Source organism: Leptosomus discolor, chromosome 5 (genome assembly GCF_034619465.1).
Source record: "Leptosomus discolor isolate bLepDis1 chromosome 5, bLepDis1.hap2, whole genome shotgun sequence".
In the NCBI taxonomy this organism is placed as follows: domain Eukaryota; kingdom Metazoa; phylum Chordata; class Aves; order Leptosomiformes; family Leptosomidae; genus Leptosomus; species Leptosomus discolor.
In genome coordinates this window covers 59,866,149-59,884,269 of record NC_141395.1, presented here as the reverse complement: position 1 = coordinate 59,884,269, position 18,121 = coordinate 59,866,149, and the positions used below count along the sequence as shown (strand labels likewise).

The 18,121-nt window shown below is 39.6% G+C and overlaps 1 protein-coding gene across 3 annotated transcripts in view; it reads left to right on the top strand.

Moving 5' to 3' along the window:
• Positions 1-18,121, top strand: part of UBR5 (ubiquitin protein ligase E3 component n-recognin 5) — a 90,247-nt gene that overhangs the window by 892 nt on the left and 71,234 nt on the right. The window lies entirely within an intron of this gene.

The window sequence follows — 18,121 nt, the reverse complement described above, 5'->3', positions numbered from 1 at the left end:
ACAGCACTCTGTGTGGCTGTCAAATATTTCTCCTGCAGCAATTACTAATAGTGTGCGTTATAGCTTGTAAATTTTACTCGTGCTCTTTTATATAGAAATCCTTAAGAAACATGTACTAGTCATTAATTTCTTGCAAATTTATGTGAGAAGAAATCAAGATCTTTAATCATCACTGGATAGAAATGTACATTTTTTACGCTGTAGATAAATGTTTTTTCGTTTTTGTAAGTAGTGTTTAAGTATTTATAAATCTTTAAAAGTGTAGGCTTTTGGTTATGTTCTTCTGATTTTGATCTTACCAGGTTTCAGAGTAGGTCAGGGTCCAGCTCACCTCACTATCTTTTGTAGTTGGGTCACTTTTCCTAGACCAGTCTTTGCTGAGATGCCTCTATTAAAACACTTCTGCGGTTTGAGGGCTTATGATGAGGAAAATAGGTCATTGTAAAGATAAAATTTCTGCCGAACTACATCAGCTGTGCCCTTAAACAGGGAAAAGAAACTTCTAATGATAAAATAGGTCCAAAACCTGAAATGTGTATTTTTTCTCCTTAACCTGATAATACATTTTACAGCATCCTGCTTCCTGGGAGGCCTACCCATTCCTAAGGAGTTGATTTGCTTTCTCCACTGTAATACATTCAAATTTGGCACACATCATCTTCCTTTAGAGTGACAAACTGAGAGGTGATGCTGTACTAGTTCTTCCGCTTCTTCATTGCACTGTTTTGATTTAGGGTAAGATAGGACTTTGAACTTGAAAGGACTTCAGTGTTTTTTCTTTTCTTTTCTTTTTTCTTTTTTTTTTTTTTTTTTTTTTAGTGTTGATAGGCCCTTGGAAAATATTTAGCATGTAATTATCACACTTTGCTCAGAGTGAGAGAGCTCATCTGTTTTTTAATGTCACCTGTTTTGTCGACTTATTGATGTTAAATATGGTGCCTCTTCAGTCTTCATAATGCTTTCTAATTTTTTAGTTTTTTTTTTTTTTTTTTCACTTACTGCAACAGCAGCTCTTACAATTTCTATTTGATACAGGAAGCTTCATAATGTGTGGTAATTAATATATGGAGGAAGCTGTAGAAGTGCTATTAAGTAGTGACTTATTCTGAAAAATCAAGTGGCTCCTTGATCTGAGCTGCAAGTCATAAATTTCCCCTTCATAGATATAGTTTTACTAGAAGTGTGGTAGCTGTGTATCAGAACTTGTAATGCAGTGAAATCAGAATGATTCATGATAAGGGCTGAGGCACACACATATGTGCTGGAAATGCCAGTTCAATTTTATCAGTAGGATTGCTGCTTGTTACTGATCCGTCCATATAGATCAGGATCTAGGTAGCCTAACAAATTCCCCTATACATGCTCAGAGAAGTTAGGATCTCTATGATGTTTCTTTCCCCCCTCAGACTTCATAGGCTTTTTTGAGTCTGTGCTGCAGACAGTGGTCAGTAGCCCAGGTTGTTTTCTGTCTGCGTTCTGAATCATAACTGATTCTCAAATTCTGATTTTTGGGACCATAATTTGCAATGTATGCTTTCATTTGTGGTGTATGTGATCAGTGGTCTTGCCTTCAGTAATGGATCTGTGTTCTGCACCTAAGGATTAATCACATCCTAAAACACAAGGGATTTATCGGTACAGTCCTTGTGTGTTCAGGTTCCATGACAGTTTTGAATTTTTATAACAAAATATTTGATACATCATGCTTAATAATCAGCAAAGATATGTGAAGGTGGTGAAGTGTGTTTGGAAAGCATCCTTCTCTTGAACTATTGCTCTGCTTTTAAGCAGTCTCCAGAATGTGAGGAAGTAGATTTTTTTCAGTTCAATTTGGTGCAGTTTGTGTCAGTCTGTTTTACAGTTTTCATTAGATTTTCTGTGTAATTTGTTATCCCTCTTGTTCATGCAGCATCTTGGAGAACGGTAAAACACTTTGAAGAAAAAAAAGGAAAAAGTAACAGTAGAACCACAAATAATTGGGAAGACTCCTGAGCACGCCTACTCATCGTCTGAAAGTACTTCTTAACTAGTGTTTTTGAAAATACTACCTTGATGGTAGTTATTAGACCTCTCTCAAATAAGTTGAAGCAGTGTTGGCTTGTTCATGGTGTTTGCTCAGGTGCCTAGAAGCTAGTTGCACTGAAGAAAGATTGTAGAGGGCAAGGTTATATTTAGGTTTGCAGATGTATTAGGGTTCATTTTTTGAAATGGATGGTAGGCTAAACATTTGTTTAGGATGAACTGAAGTAATTAAGCTTTTCCAGGTAAGTTTATTTAGGAAGATAGGTAACTTGGAATTTTTCCGCCAAGCAGTCTGTTCTCTGCAAACTGAATATGAAAAGTTTGACGGCAGAAAAATTTGGTATGGCCTGCAGTTTGAGAAACTACTCCATAAAGTATTTGGGATGTAAATAATTAATGGATTTAATCTTTGGAAAAGAGATGCCCAGCTTCTGTTGCAGTGGGTGTTAGATATATTTTGTTGATTACCCCGTTTCATGTATGTTTCAGGGTTGGAGGCTTTGTGAAGGAAGTTTGACACACAATTTCATAGATAAGTCAGTCTTAGTAAATTCTCCTTAGTATATTTCTTAATTTTATGTTGGGTTGGGAAGTGGGTGTAACCATGACAAATAACCATTTCTTAGTTATTATGAAACCTCACAGGAGCAGTTTAACTTGCTACTCTATAGAATGAGAAGTGGAGTGTTTCATCTTACATGAATGGCTTCTCGTACGTGAACTAACCTTCAGGGACAGGATTCGTCTCAAGGCTTTGCCTTTTGTTTTTACCTTATACTAAGAAAATTCTTGTCAGCTAAGCCATTTAAGTCCTAGCATAGGGTAAGTTGTCATTTTTGAAGTGGTCATCGATGCAATGTTAATGTGCTTTTTTCTCTCCTCTTGAAGATGAGACGTAATGAATTTGGTTAAGTAGAGGGTGTTCTGAATTGAAGATGAGTCTGAAGAAGTGGTATGTAGTGAGTTTTCTCGCAGTTAAGCTCTTTGAGACAAGTAACGTGACCGAGAAAAGTTCGTTTGAAGCTCGTTTCAGCGAGTATTTATGTGCAGTCAGCTGTGGGGGGAAGAAAGGATTATCTTGCTCTTAATGTGAGGGTTTTTTTTCCTTAATAATATATTCAAAGCCTTTCTCTGTTATTTGACTGTTACTTACTTCAGGCCATGCCTGAACTGAAAAATTATCTAGGGTACTTTACATTGCCCACATTGTTTACACCCTCTGATAATCAATTTCCATGGAAAAAGTACCTAGCAAGAACCTACCCTTTAGTCTGTGCCTTTGTATCTCCCAGCTTGTGTACATGAAAACATCATTTCAAGGTAATAGGCGAGTGATCAGTGATATGTGGGCTGCTACTCTGGCAGATTTTCTTACCCCCCCTTTTGCATTTACCGATGAGCAAATCTGTTAACAATCCCGAGCAGATGTTGCTGGAAGGAGCTGGTGTAGGGTGTGGTATGATTTGTGCAGGCAGCCAGCAGGGATGGGGAGCTGGTGTCCTGGCCCCACATGTCTGCGGGAGCCGTGCACAGAGAGGGAGAGCGAGCTCCTGGTAATGCAAGTGTTAGTTCAGCCCTCAACTCCCTTTTCTATGTCAACGGGCGTGCTGGGAGAGTACCTGTCCTCTTGTGGAGAGGAAGGCAGCCCGAGCATGAACTTCCCTGCTGTTACTCGCGTGTAATCTGCATTGCTGCTCAAAGTTGGGGGAAGGAAGGGACTGACTGACTTGTTCTTAAATAGAAAACCTGCAAGTTGTGTGCAGATAATACAGTACTTCTTTTAGCTCAAGTGATTTATTTTGGTGTGCTTTAAACCCTTTCCTACTCTACTTTAGCAAAAGTGAAGTTAGCCTGCCTTAAATAGGGAAAGATGGTTTAATTACAGGGAAACCATTGCTGATGTAGTACTTTAATTCCCTGAGTTACAGATGCTTATGGGACTGTAGTAATGGGAGAAGCATTGTCTTTCTTTTTAGGATTAATTTGTTGAAAGCATAACAAAATTGACTTGTTTTAGAAGAGAGCGAGGGAATGGCATGGCTGTCATGGCATTGCTATTATCATCAGACTCTTACTTGGAAACACTTTAAAAAATAAAATGTTGTAGCTGCATCAAAAGGTTTGCACCACAGTGTGGTTATACAGACCATTACAGAATTTATGTGTTGAGAAGCAGTGCATTAAGACTTGATCTTATTTCGGTATTGTTATTTAAGGATGATAATATGGGAAGTTAAGCATCAGAAGTTACACATAATCATCCGTTCATATGTGGGTGAATGTGAAAGGCTACTTACACACAGTCCAATAGTCCAGGCCTTTTTGGACTTTGCTCTGCCAGGGTCCTCTGCTGGTTATGATTGTTTGCTACACCCCAGACACTGCTTTTTAGAGAGTATGTATGTAATTGTCTGTGAATGTTCTTGATGAAACTTTCCTGAGATGTTGTAAGTCGAAGTAATTTTTCCTTTCTGAAGGGGGTCGGTGGGTGTGTGTTTTCCCTTCTTCTTACCTTGCACTAACTTCAAGTGTCTGATCCCACAGTGAACTGACTTAATTTGCTAAAGTGATATAAAGCTAACCCTGGTAAAGTGAAGTAAATCCAGTTTTGTGGATTAGAAAGCTGAACTGGTTTATCTCCTGGTTGGGTGAGCATCAGAGTAGATGGATAAAACAGGGAGGATTTTGAAAAGTGCTGCAAGGAGGGGGAGTTGGGACTGAAGAACGGGGAAGAGGAAGCAGGGTTGAGTTCCTTCCATTTTGAAAGCAGCAAATTTATTTTGGCTACTGTGATGTGAAACTGTACTGTGAACGTGATCCGGGCGGAGAGTCATTGTGACCTGTCACAAGGAATTTAGTAAAATAGCAATTGGGGCACAAATGTTGCCTTTTTTTTTCCGTTTCAGATTATCTATGAGGTTTGAGCGTATTTGTTGTTAGACCAGTGATAAAGTACGTTATTAATAACCATATCTTAAGGTTGACAATGCAAGTCAGAGCTGTCACAAAACAACTTTTTTTTTAATTCTAAGAACGGTAAGGTATCAGTCAACCACATTTATGTGCTAAGTCTTGGTAAAAGATAAAATCTATAACCAATAGCATACTTTTAAGGTAATTTTGGTATAGTATGTATTTATTAAATGTTCTAGTTGCCATGTAGGATACTTTTGTAAAAAGGTGTTTGTCAAAAATTTGTAGTTGAACCATAAAATAGATGTGCAGGGTATGACGTCTTTTTCTTAAACTGTCTAAACTTTAAGTGGATAACTGTTCCGTACACAGTTACATTTATGTGAAAAAATCACTTAACACTTGAGAAAAACAACCAAGGATGTACCTAAGCATGGCAAGCTCTGCGGTGTGTTGTAGCTGCCTTTTTACAGTTATGGCATGGTTAAATGTTCGTGACTTAAATGAAATGGACGGTACTATGTATTTGAAAATTACGTGAAGAAGGAGAAGGGTTTTCAAGGTAGCTTTTATTGTAGTGATTAACCTAACAGCAGAGCCTAGTTAGCTAAACTTGCAAGATGCTCCCTGTAAAAGCTTTACATAGAAGACTGCAGTAGTTGGCATCTGTATATGCCCCAGAGAAGACGTGGGGAGAAGGCCTGGTTGTAGTGGCTAGAGGATTTTAAATTCGCAGGAATGATTAGGAGAAAAAATGTTGGAATAAGTGTGCAAATGTAATTTTCAAGGTGCACATTGTTTTGTCCAAACCCGTAAGCCTGTCAGTTTAAATGAGGATGGTCACAGCACTGGTTAGTCCACTACAGCAATAATTATCCAGGTTTCAGATCTTAATTTTTTTCTTGTTCTGGCATAGGACAATCTTGATAATAAACTCTGTGCTTGAAAAAAGCAGTCAACCAACACTGCTTCCTTTTCTGTTACCCTTCCCTGCCAAGGAAAGTAGTTTATATTGTTTCAATTTAAAGAGCTTTTTGTTACATTTGAGAGAGAACGTGTAACACCTCATTGATACAAAGGTATATACTTCAAACGTACTGTAAAACTGAGTAGAAAGGCATGAGGTGAGCACACTGGTCATCTCCATTTATGTAAAACTGCCAGTTTAGTTCCAATTGAGGAGTGATGTAACTATTGAATTTGCTATCTGTGAAAATTTTGTCTTCCTCTCACAAGTCTGACTGCTACTGCCAGCACTTGTGGGGGGAATTTCACAGGGTAAATATGCTTCACCCTGCCTTTCAGCAAATCTTAGCTACTGTGCTTTAAAGTGCAGTGTGTTTTACAGTACCAATCCACGTTGGTATAGGAAAGTTTTGCATATTTGTTTGCCACCCTTTTGTAACACCCCAGCGTGATTATTTTGTTGCAGTTCTAAAAATGATCTTTAACATAACATCTTACGGTTTGTCTCGCTGGCTGGTTTCTGTAATTCCAAGCCTGTTGGTGTTATGCTGTAAGAGGTCTCTTCGCAATTTCTCGAGTTGATTACATCCACAATGGAGATGAAATGTGAATTTTCTGTAATTTTATTTTGGACAGCTGCTCTTGATTAAACTGGTTACTACCTTATATCAGGGTTCTAAGATGCCCTATGATAGCTTTCGTCCCTTATGTTTCTGATTTAATTTTATAGTATGGTGTTATGTTAAAGAATGCGGAATAAAAAACTTCAAAAACATTCATGGTTAGATTTTGGACATAACTGTGTTGGAACTTCTCACTATCATTTTTGTTTTATTGCCAGCTGTGAGGTCTGCCAATTTATTTTGTGACAATGGTAGTGTAACTCAACAGATGAAAGCATGGAGGCTGCTGGAGACTTCAATAATCATACGAAATTTGTCTTTGCCCCCCCCCCCTCCCCCTTGAAGGGAGTGTGGGTTTTGTTTGTTTGGGTTTTTTTTGCTTTTTACTCAAAGTAATCAGTATTGTGGACAGTTGGGAATATCTTGAGTAATCTAGGGTGATTATACCTATGCAGCTGTAGTTTACTTGTTCACTAGAAAATAGCCTAGAAAGAAACTATGCTCTGTACACAGGGTTTGGTGGTACTACTTTTTGCAGCATGTTTGCCATCATCTCTAGTTAAAGCTGGATGCTAATTTTTGTATATATATATATTTTTATGCTGTGTAGAAGTAGTAGTTGACTAGTTTAAGCCAAGCCTGTGTTAAAACAGCATTTTTAAAATTTGCTTACAGTCTTTCATTATGCTTTATTCTCTGTTCTCCATTAGGTTTCCTCAGACCTCCCACCTTTTTCACCTTTGGGATAGGTTATCTCTTTATATACATAGGTAGTTCTGATACAGTGAAATGGATCTTGATCGGGATCTCTGGATTCTACTAAAAATTTTACTTCACGATGTATTTTCCAGTGTGGAGTCTGGCATTGACTTAATATGGACAAAGGTTTGTGCTACAGTGTTTTTACCAAAAGCTTGACCGGCAGATAAATACTTACCCGTGTGAATGCAGCTGAATGAGAGCTGTAGGCCTTACTCTGTTGTCCATTGAAGTCATTAGGGTTTGTCACTTCCTTCAGTAAATGTGGTATCATTTTAATTTCTTGCTCATTTTGCAAAATTAATTTTCTTAAACGTGTGTCTCAGTATTTATTCTTTCAATTTTGATATGAAGTTTTGCTGTGTTCTTTCCAGCCTGAAAATTATCAGAGCTGCATTTTTCCCGCCCTTGTTCTTGTGTACCAGGAACTGTTCTTCTAAAGGGATTTATGGCTTTTAATCCATCTTATATTGTTTTTCCTTTTAATATAACTGAATTACTGTTGTCTGACCTTTAATGATGATCTCTTTCATAGGCTGTTGAAACTCTTCAGCTTTGACCACACTTAGTAACAGCAGTTTTCCTTCTCTTTCTTTTTTTTCTTTTTTCTTTTTTTTTAAAGACATTATTTACGCAATTTGCTGACTTTGGTGAAATGTATCTGTCTCTAGAGCAAGGATTTAAAGGTACTTAATAAAACATTCCAATGATACAAATCATAGCATCTTGTGGTTCTGGGGCAGATTGGGCAGGCAGAATGTAATCTGGCTAGGATTGCCCTGCTCTCGATGGGAGGGCGTGGGGGGGACAACAGGCTGTTTGCTGGAATGGCCAGAGCTTTGTTTCTTTCTCTTGTGGTGCAGAATCTGTATCTGGCAAGATCGTTACCTGAAATAGTATGGCCGTAGGCAGAACGTGAAGCAGGAGGTACTCAATGTACAGCTTCTCGAGTTCTTGTAGGAGAACCAAAATATGAGTTAGGCTGAGGGGAAGCACCTGGAATTTTGTGGCTGTGGTACAGACAGATGAAAAAGAGCGAATCTGTTGTACAGCAGTGCAAAAAAGTGTTGTGTTGAGCTGTGCACCTCAAAAGCTGGGGTTTCTTTTTGCCTGCAGTGTGCATCTGACAAAGTGTTTTGGCTGCTTGTTTTCCTGGCATGGTGCTTGCTCCCTACTCCCTATGCCAGGCCTCATTCCATTCCTATCTAAATCAAAGATGCAGTGTCCGAGAGGAAGGTTTTGAAGATGTATGTTTACTAGAAGACAGAGCAGTGTTGGGAGGGGATTCCATGGTATTGAAAAGGCAGTTTTTAACAAGTTTGAAAAACTGATATGCATATAGCACTGTGATACCAGAGTTTTTGTTGAAGACTTGAAGCTTTGGAATTGGAGGAATTGGCAAGTAAAAGACTGGACATGCTAAATGATCTTTCCCTATTGCTAGAACTAATTCAGCATGTAAATAAGCATGCTGGACATCATTGCAAAGCAGTTAGAATTCAGTGTCTTGTTTGTGCTTTGATTTTAATAAAATAATTTGTACCAAATATACTGTTGCTTTTCTTTTTTAAAGACACAAAGTATTTAATAATGTGACAGTTCTTCCTTTTTAAAATATTTTTGTAGCATTTGAATACTCTAATCAAAGGCAATTTTCTAACTTTGCACATAGCGATCATGGCTTCCGAAAGCTTAGAGCAAGAACGAAAAGGAAAATGGTGGAAAGATTATGATTTGGGTTCCCGCAGTAGCCTCAGTTGGACTAGAATCTGGCTCTCTTGGCTTTAAGCTAAGCCGGTGTGCTGGTAAATACAGAGCCTCCCTGGTGGCTTGTAATTAACTCCTGAAGGAACTTTAACAGTCTATCACTATGGGACATGAAAAGGTTTTAAGATTTTACAATGACTGGATTTTTATTTTGACAGCAATTTTTGTTTTAGTGGAATCACTACAGCGACGCTCTGACAGTAAAAAATAGGATTTTTTTCCCTTTGTCTAAATGCAGTCTTTTAAGTTTCACTCGCTCTAGTCAAACAAGTGTAGAGCTTCCCAGCTACATTTTGGTAGCTAGCATTCAGGTGTTGCTCAACGTAACTGGCTCATGTTATTTCATGTGAGTATTTGTCAAGTATCCTTGAAGACAATCATGGGGTTCTAAATTCCCGTTATCCACATTTTACTATCACAGAAGGATATGCTTACTGAAGTGATGGATAGCTAAATAGCTTACAACTTCCATTGTTTCAAGATTCATAACTTGTACCCAACTGAGTTGGTTGATCCAATTGTTAGGCTTTTGGTGGTCTTCTGGCTGAAGAAATAGCCTTCTGCTAAATGTTAAACAGAAATTCTTTGCATCTGCAAGGACTTAGTGCAGTTGAACAGAATCTGGGAACACAGAATGATGATTTGATGCATTCTATGCCAGAGAACAGATTTCTGTCTTGTATTGCCTGAATCTGCGACCCATATTTTTGGAAGTCTGCTGTCATAGAATAACATCAGATTGAGGCTGACTCATTCTCCTGTAGTGTATTTTTCTTTTTTCTACCAAAACACCACTAGGCATTTATTTGGGCAACCTGTAGCTGTAGATCTACTTCGCTACCAAATGCTCTGGATATTGTGCTAAATAACATGTGTAGGTGTGCCGTAACTGCTATGTGTTAGTCCTGTCAGGATCGTAACATTTGTGATTTATTTCTGTTTATATTCAGACTTTTCGTTACAACTTTTTTTTTCAGAAAAGGGGCCGTGATGTGTCATTGCTATTTGCGAATTGGGTGTTTGCTTATTTAAAAAGCGTGATTGACTTCGTGTTCCTCTTGAGCTAGGTTATCGCTGTGCTTTGCACGATGGTTTTGGGGTTTGTTGTTTGTTTGTTTTAATTATTATTCAGAAGGTGATGTTTTCAGTGTCACTTAAATGATAAATCTGAAGAAAGGGTATAAGTGGATTTTGAACTAGAGGAACCAGTCAGCCAGCCTAGTAATTCATTGTTAATCAAGGTTCTGGCAAACTTAATGCTACATTTCAAAAGTCCTACAGGTGGCTGTCCCCTGCTCTTGCTGTTCTTGCTAGAGAAACAGAGTACGGCCATCTGGGTGTTCTTGTACTCATGAATATTTTTACTCCATGTCTAAATAATACTTCTCAGACACTTCCCTGACTCCTTGGCATAACTTTTTTTCTAAGCCACTGCCCTTACAGGGTGTATACAGCAAAACATGAGCTCCTTGCTTTTTAATGGCAAAACCTGTCCTTTTGTTGCCGTGCTTCCAAGTCGAATGTGTGAAGATCGCATCCTGAAAGCAAAAAGCCCTCAGAATCACAAAATGGCTGAGGTTGGAAGGGACCTCTGGATATCATCTGGTCCAACTCCCATGCACAAGCAGGGCTGTCTAGAGCTGGTTGCCCAGGACTGTGTTCAGATGGCTTTTTAATAACTCCCAAGGATGGAGACTCCACAACCTCTCTGGACAGCCTGTGCCAGTGCTTGGTCACTCTCACATTATTAAAGTGTTTCCTGATGTTCAGAGGGAACCTCCTGCATTTCAGTGTATGCCCGTTGTCTCTACTTCTGTCACTGGGCACCACTGGAAAGAGCCTGGCTCTGTCCTCTTTACACCCTCCTTTTAGGTTTTTATATATGTTGATAAGATCCTCCCAGAGCCTTCTCTTCCCCAGGCTGAATTGTCCCAGCTCCTTCAGCCTTTCCTCATTTGAGAGATGCTCCAGCCCCTTAATCATCTTTGTGGCCCTTTGCTGGAGTCTGTCCAGTATGCCTATGTCTCTCTTGAAGTGGGGAGCCAAGAACTGGACATGGAACTCCAGGTGTGGCCTCACCAGTGCTGAATAAAGGGAAAGATTGCCTCCTTCAGCCTGTGGGCAATACTTTGTCTAATGCAGCCCAGGATACCACTTGCCAACTTTGCCGCAAGGCGTGCTGGCTCACGTTCAAGCTGGTGTGCACCAAGACTCCCTTTTCTGCAGAGTTGCTTTCCAGCTGGGTGGTCCGCAGCATATCCTGGTGCGTAGGACTGTTTCTCCCCAGGTACAGGACTTTGTGCTTCCCCTTGTTGAATATCATGAGGTTGCTGTGCTCTGGATGGCAGCATGACCCTCTGGCATAGCCAGTGCTCCTCCCAGTTTGGTGTCATCGCCAAGCCTGCTGAGGGTACGCTCTGCCCCCTCATCCAGATCGTTAATGAAGGTGTTGAACAGGACTGGAGCTGGTAATGACCCCTGGGGTACACCGGTAGTCACTGGTCTCCAGCTAGACTTCGTGCTGCTGATCACCACCCCCTGGGCCCAGCCGTTCAGCCAGTGTTCGGTTCACCTCACTGTCTGCTCATGCATCCATACTTCATGAGCTTCCCTGTGAGGATCTCCTGGGAGACAGTGTCAAAGGCCTTACTGAAGTCCGGGCAGACAATACCCACTGCTGTCCCCTCATTTTCCTGTATAGTGATACAAAGTCTGCCTTGCTTTCCTAAAACTACAACTGAAATGTATGCCTACCATCTCTTAGGGTGAGATGGTAAGTCATTAGGGTAAGTCTCTTAGGGTGTGATGGGTAAGTCATTTTACCTGCCTCTGCAGTATGTGTTTAATTCTGAACATTAGATATCAGTGGGTGTCTACCTTTAACCTTCTGATATCGTTGCCACTGTTCTATCTTTGCTCATTTTTCTTGTCCTGCTTTAATCTTGTTGTGGGCCAGCTTATACCTAACTTTAGATATAGGTCATTATCTATACCAGCGTTGTTGTATCATGAAATAATAATGGTCTGCTGTAAGGGAATTTACTTTCTGCAATTATTGTATTACCTGAAGACTTCCCAGTGATATTCCAGAAAACTGTTTTCAAGAGATTAATTTGTTTGATATTTGCCATATTAGCTTTCTACTATAGCTTGCTGATTCAGCACAGCATGTTACCATTGTTCCAGAGAGGACTATTAAATGGTCAGAACTACCTTTATCAACCAAACTGACAGTCTTACAAAATAAAAAATAAAATTTGGGAGCCATATTTTGTAAACCGTGTTGGTTGACACCATGAAACATAAGAATAGCTGTTACAGTCAGACAAGAGGTCTGTCTTGTTTTCGTCCGGTTTGTGGCAGTGACCAGTGTTAAATGACAGGAGAAGAGCGTTAGAGTAGGTCAAGCATACAGTGATGCTTTTCCAGCTTCTACGAATTTGCAGCTCAGGGGTTTCCTGAGCAGTAGGTGTTGGTTTAGTATGTAGTAACTGTATAGTCCTAATTTATATTTCTTGGAATGGGGAGAGGACATGATGTAAGCCATGGTACACCTGATTACTGACTGAGTGGAGCATTGACTTTGTCATCTTGTTTGTTTCAGTGATCTGTGTATTACAGCCTAAACACATCATCCCACCCCACTGCTGAGTAGTATCCCTTACCTTGGAGGCTGTCCTTTTGTGCTTGTGCTTGGGATTTGTTTTTTTAGTGATCTGTGTATTACAGCCTAAACACATCATCCCACCCCACTGCTGAGTAGTATCCGTTACCTTGGAGGCTGTCCTTTTGTACTTGTGCTTGGGATTTGTTTTTTTAATTATGTGCATTACTTTGTATTTTCTACAGATAATCTTATTGCCTGCTTTTGTGTGGTACGTTAGCATTTTTTTTTATGGATGCTCTCCTCTTACTCTGCCCAGAATGACTTAAAGCACACTTTAACCTTCTCCTCCCCTTCCCTTCCCCTGCCCCCCCATCATCCCAGCCCTTTCATCCTACTCATTGGTGGAAAGGAGGTTTTCCATCTTTATTTATTCCGTTAGGAGAAAGGTGTTTGGTACAGGAACTGTGGAAGGCTGCCTCTTTGGAAAGTGCTTCTAACATTTGACATGGCAATCAGGGGCAGGATCCCTTTGTATGCTGTATCACGGCCTGGAAGATAGCTGGATGTGACTTTACATCAGTGACAGTGTCCAATGTCCAAGACATCCTGGGATCAGGAAACAGAGATAACATGTTTGCTTAAGCTTCTCATTGGTGTCCATTTTCTGCATTTCTGAGGCAGTGTTTTCATGACACAGATAAACAGGCAGAAGAGTTCATTTCTGCGTGATTCAAGATAGGCAATTGTGAGAAGGCTTTGGTCTGTGCAGCTCTGCTGGGCTAAATCCTGTTAGCTGGCCACATAGCTGCCTCCTTGCGTCTGGCTCCCTGTGCTCAGAGCGCTTCAGGGTCTCAACTGAGGGACGGAGATGAAGGTTGTATTTACTTTTTAAGTGTTGACAGGTATGTTACTCAGTACTGTTTTCCAGTGCTTGAGTTGGGTTTTTCTGCCTCTTGAATACCTGCTTATTGTTAGCCTTCCCTTGGAAAAGTGTTTTATCGGTTCTGGTGTACTTCTTTCTGCTCTGGTGTGAAGGTCTCCTAAGTTTGTTGGCTTACAGACTTCATTGACATATTAGGTTGTCGTAAAGAGGCCTGATCACTTGGAAGAGTCTACCAGGGCTAAATCAGTTTTATTTTAAATTTCCCTACTCAAAGTTGTTCATCACACTAAGTTGTTGGGTTTTGTTTTTTTTTTTTAAAATGTACCTTTCCTTTTCCTCCTCTGCAGCTCTTACCATCACCATGTGGTGCTGAAGTGAGGAAAGCTCTTGTGGTGGGGCCACTGCCTGCTGTTTTAACTTTAAAGTGTGCTACAAATAGCTTTTTAAGGCTATAATGGAGCAACTTCAGGAAAAATCCAAGAGAATCTTCTGAGTATTGAGTCTGGGACTCTACTTTTACTTGCTGAGTACAGAAAGACTTCCTTCCTTTTGGAGACGTGCAGTCTGCAAACATATTTTACATCTCTGCAGTTAAATCCTTTGTTTGGATTGCTTAACTTCAGTGATTTTTACTGTGTGTTCTTTAAAGACTTAGCTGACATTTAAAAAATCAGTCTAAAGTTGCAGAGAAAAATGAACGATAGCTTTCTTTATATTCTTACAGAAATTAATCTCTGAGATGGCAGAAATTGTTTCAATACTTATAAATAAATTCGCTAGAGGTGCTGTTATTTGTCTAAAGCTGCAAAATGTCAGATTAGATATTAGCACCTGTAAATGCTCTTCTGTTCAACAGCAAGTAAGTTTTTGAGGGGAAAATTATGTAAATATTGCTACATGAGATTTCTATTTACAGTGCACTATGCTTTTCGTGTTACTTGCCTGCTTGAGAAGGTCTTGCAGATGTTCACTGAGTGTAGATGATGTAGGTGTGGGGGGTTTTTTTCTTTTTCTTTATTTTTGTGACTGTTAGTTTCCGAACACATGGGCAGAAGGATGAGCATGCATTCATTGAACTATTCTAAAACCTTATAGTGGTAAGAAAGTTCTGCTTGTGTCTTCTAGTTTGTTTGTTGGTCTGTGAACTGTTGTGGGTATGATGGAAATACTTGAGAAGGATGAATATTTCTGCAGGATGACTGGCAAGGTAGGACTGCTGCTGATGGACTGCTGCAGGGAACTGAGCATGGTGAACTTGTATTATAGAAGTCTATAGTGTCTTTAAAAAAAAAATCTCGGGACAGCCTACTTTAAAACCGAAGATTTTTGTTCTTACAAATTGTAATTTTTGCTTATGTGGATTTAAGCACTTGTTTAAACAGAGTAAAATTACTTCAGAGTGTACTGAGGCCCAGTTTTTCTATGAAACAGTATTTTGAAATGGAGTTTCTCTGTGGATTGCTCACATTTTTGAGTCCAACTTCTTTTTTTGAAGCAAGATGTGGTGGAAGGATGGGTCCTCAGATAAACTTCTCTGGAAATAGAAATGTACTTTGAGAGAAGTGGTATCTTATGATGAATGAAAGTGTCACTTGTGAAGTCTGAGCTTCTGTAGTCCTGACCGGGACCCTCTTTGATTGCTTAGTGTGAGCTTAGTTTTAAGAGGCTAGAAGTTGTAGCTGCAAAACTTAGAATCAAAGCAGTCCGTACTTTGCTTGGAGAAACAAACTTCTTGTTTTCCTCAGAACTATTTTTGGATGAATTTTGATAGGGCTATTTAAAGAGTGTGTGTCTTAACACAGGAGCCATCATCACTAAACTCTTGTTCCAGAAGTGTGGCAAGCTAGTGCATTTCCCCAAAAATCTGTTTGTGAGCAAAATACGTGTTGCTTCTAATTTCATCCTTTGAAGTAGTTTAATTACCTTTAATGAGAATTTTTCAAAGCTTACCCTGTCCAGGCATTCATATTGGAGATTCATTTCACCACAGAAAGGCCTCAGTGAGAATGTTTGACCTTCCTTAATGTGAGAATAGATTAAATCATCTCTGCATGTAACTCTTCTTCCAGTGTACCATCAGTTGAAATTATTGCGTTGTGTTGTTAAAATTAACCTGATCTTAAATACGCATTTCGTATTTTTCCTTCAGAGGGTCAGTAGTACAATACCATGCAACTGTGCAAGTAGAAAGGGTTAGATTGCTGCAGGAAATGATTTTGTGAAATTATTTAGAGTTTTTATTTTTACAGATGTATTCTCTGTACAGAATATACAAACACATCTTTCTGCTGGTTTAGTTTTGTGACTGGCGTTCATGTGAATGCTGGTGGCAGCATGAGGAGCAGGGAGGAATGGGAGTGAAACCAGCAGCCTAGGAGGGACATGGTGCTGGGGAACTGCTCCTTTTTCACTTGGTGGTGTTCTGCATCAAATTCAAGTCCTCACGGATCTCTGAGCTTATCAGGCAGTACTTGGTAATTTTGCTATTACAGCAGTTGCGTATGAGATGGTCTCGGGGTGAGATAGCTGTACACCCACCCACCCCCACCCCCCGTCAGAGAGTTTAGTACTTTCAGCATCATCATTTATGTCTGTCTCTGCTCCCTCCCCTTAAATGTTGAACAGCAGCCTCTTTTTGATAACACTACCTCTCTTTTGGCCTATGCTTGTTGCAGATAGACCAAAATCTATTTGTGTTACTAAAAGATCACTGAGTATGAAAGTCTTCACTTTCTGTGCATATTTCTTCCCTATTGCTGCTTTTTTTTTTTTTTTTTACACAAGTAAAGAAGTATTATGATGGTTTTTTTACAAATTGAAAAATGTCTGTTTCTTTGGTAGTGCTCAGGTTTTGTGACACAAAGCTCAAATAAGGAAGCTTTAAATGTTGCTCATAGACCAGTCTAGTCACCATCTCTAATAAAGTGCTACTTTATTTGCCGTCAGCTTTTCATATAGGCAGCGCAGTGAACTTAAAGGTAGGTTTTCCTATTCTGTAATTATTACTCATGCTTGCTGAGAGGAGAAATGTTAATGGAAAACTGTCCAGGATTCCTGTGGGAAACTGTTAGGCAATATACTTCAGACATGAAACTTCAGGGATGTTTAACTTGTCGTATATTATGCAGCAGATCCCTGCTTGCTTTATGAAACCATACGGTAAGCTGTGGAGTGTATGCCATTCATCTTCAGGGGGTTCATTCCACATTCTCCCACAGTAGTTCACTCCTGTGGGGTACCTTTCACACAGGTTGCGTGTCAAGTTTTTCCCTTTTGTGGATTGTCTTCACAGAAGCCTTATCTATGTAGATACTTCTGGCCTGTGTGAAGTAGTTGCGGCTGGAAATTGGGAGTGTGAAATCGCCTGCTTACAAACCAGCAGCTTGGCTTGGATAGCAAAAGGCAATTCTAAGCACGTTCACTTCCTTCCTGCCGTCCTTTCACTGTGGTTCTTTCTTCTTGTGCTTGAAGGTTATTTCTATCAGTAGAAATTATCTTGTTTCTCCAACAGACATCTATCTTTTTTTCCTTTTTTCTTCACAACAAGCACTTTAAATACTGTTGGTAACGTTAAGACTTGGCTGTTTGGACCTCTCATCTGTATTCTTTCTCATGCTTGGGGTTTGCAAGTGACTGAAGTCTGTTGTCCATAGCAGTCTGTGTAGAAACTGAAGTGAAACAAGTAAAAAGAAAGAGTTTAAAGACATGGATTCAGACAGAAGAGAACAGCGCTGGTGTGTATGTGTTTTTGTTAGGTTTAGAGAGGTGTTGCTGATTAAGGAGGAGATTTGTGGAATGCTACCACGAACATGGTATCGAAATTGGGATTTATTTTTTTTTCTCTGAATTATTTTTTGCATATTTTTTACAGGATTTATCTTGGGTTTATGTCTTAATATAATTTGAATATTCTAACTGAAATTGGAAGCTATTTAGGGACTTTTTCAGTTTGCTCATCATTTTGGGGAAGAAAGGAGCCCAAGTTTTACCTGAAATGCGTGCCTGATGTAACAAGGGTATTTTTGCTGCCTGGAGAGGATCTTTTCGAAGTGGATTAGAAACTACCTTAGAAATTACTGTGTTGGTTTCCACTTTTGGATACCATACCCTCTAAGCAGGAGTGGTCTGTTGGTTGACCTCTTTTTGGGTTCTGATCTTCCATTTGGTGAGGTGCCATGAAAATGAGATGGAAGTTTACATTCTTTGCCTTTTAGTAAAGGTGATGTTTTATATAACGCTATATATTGTGAATTTTCTCTGGATTGTTTCTTCTACTAGTCAAAATTTGTTGTTCATCCCTTTGGACACTGGCTTTTGTGCATCTGTTTTCCTGTCTTTTCTGTTTTGGGCCATGTACTGTCATATTTTTGGCTCTGACATGCCACATACTTGGATTTCCTAGAAAATTATAATCCTGTCTGCTCCGAGATGCTATATTCAAGCTTATATGAGGAAACACAAGTCTGTCTATGTCAGCGCTTGTTGCTTCATCTGCTTGTTTTGTGTGTAAAGTTGTAAGTGGTGGTAACAAGGCAGGAGTAGCGTTTTTTGATAGTGACTTGCAGAACACATAGAAATGCA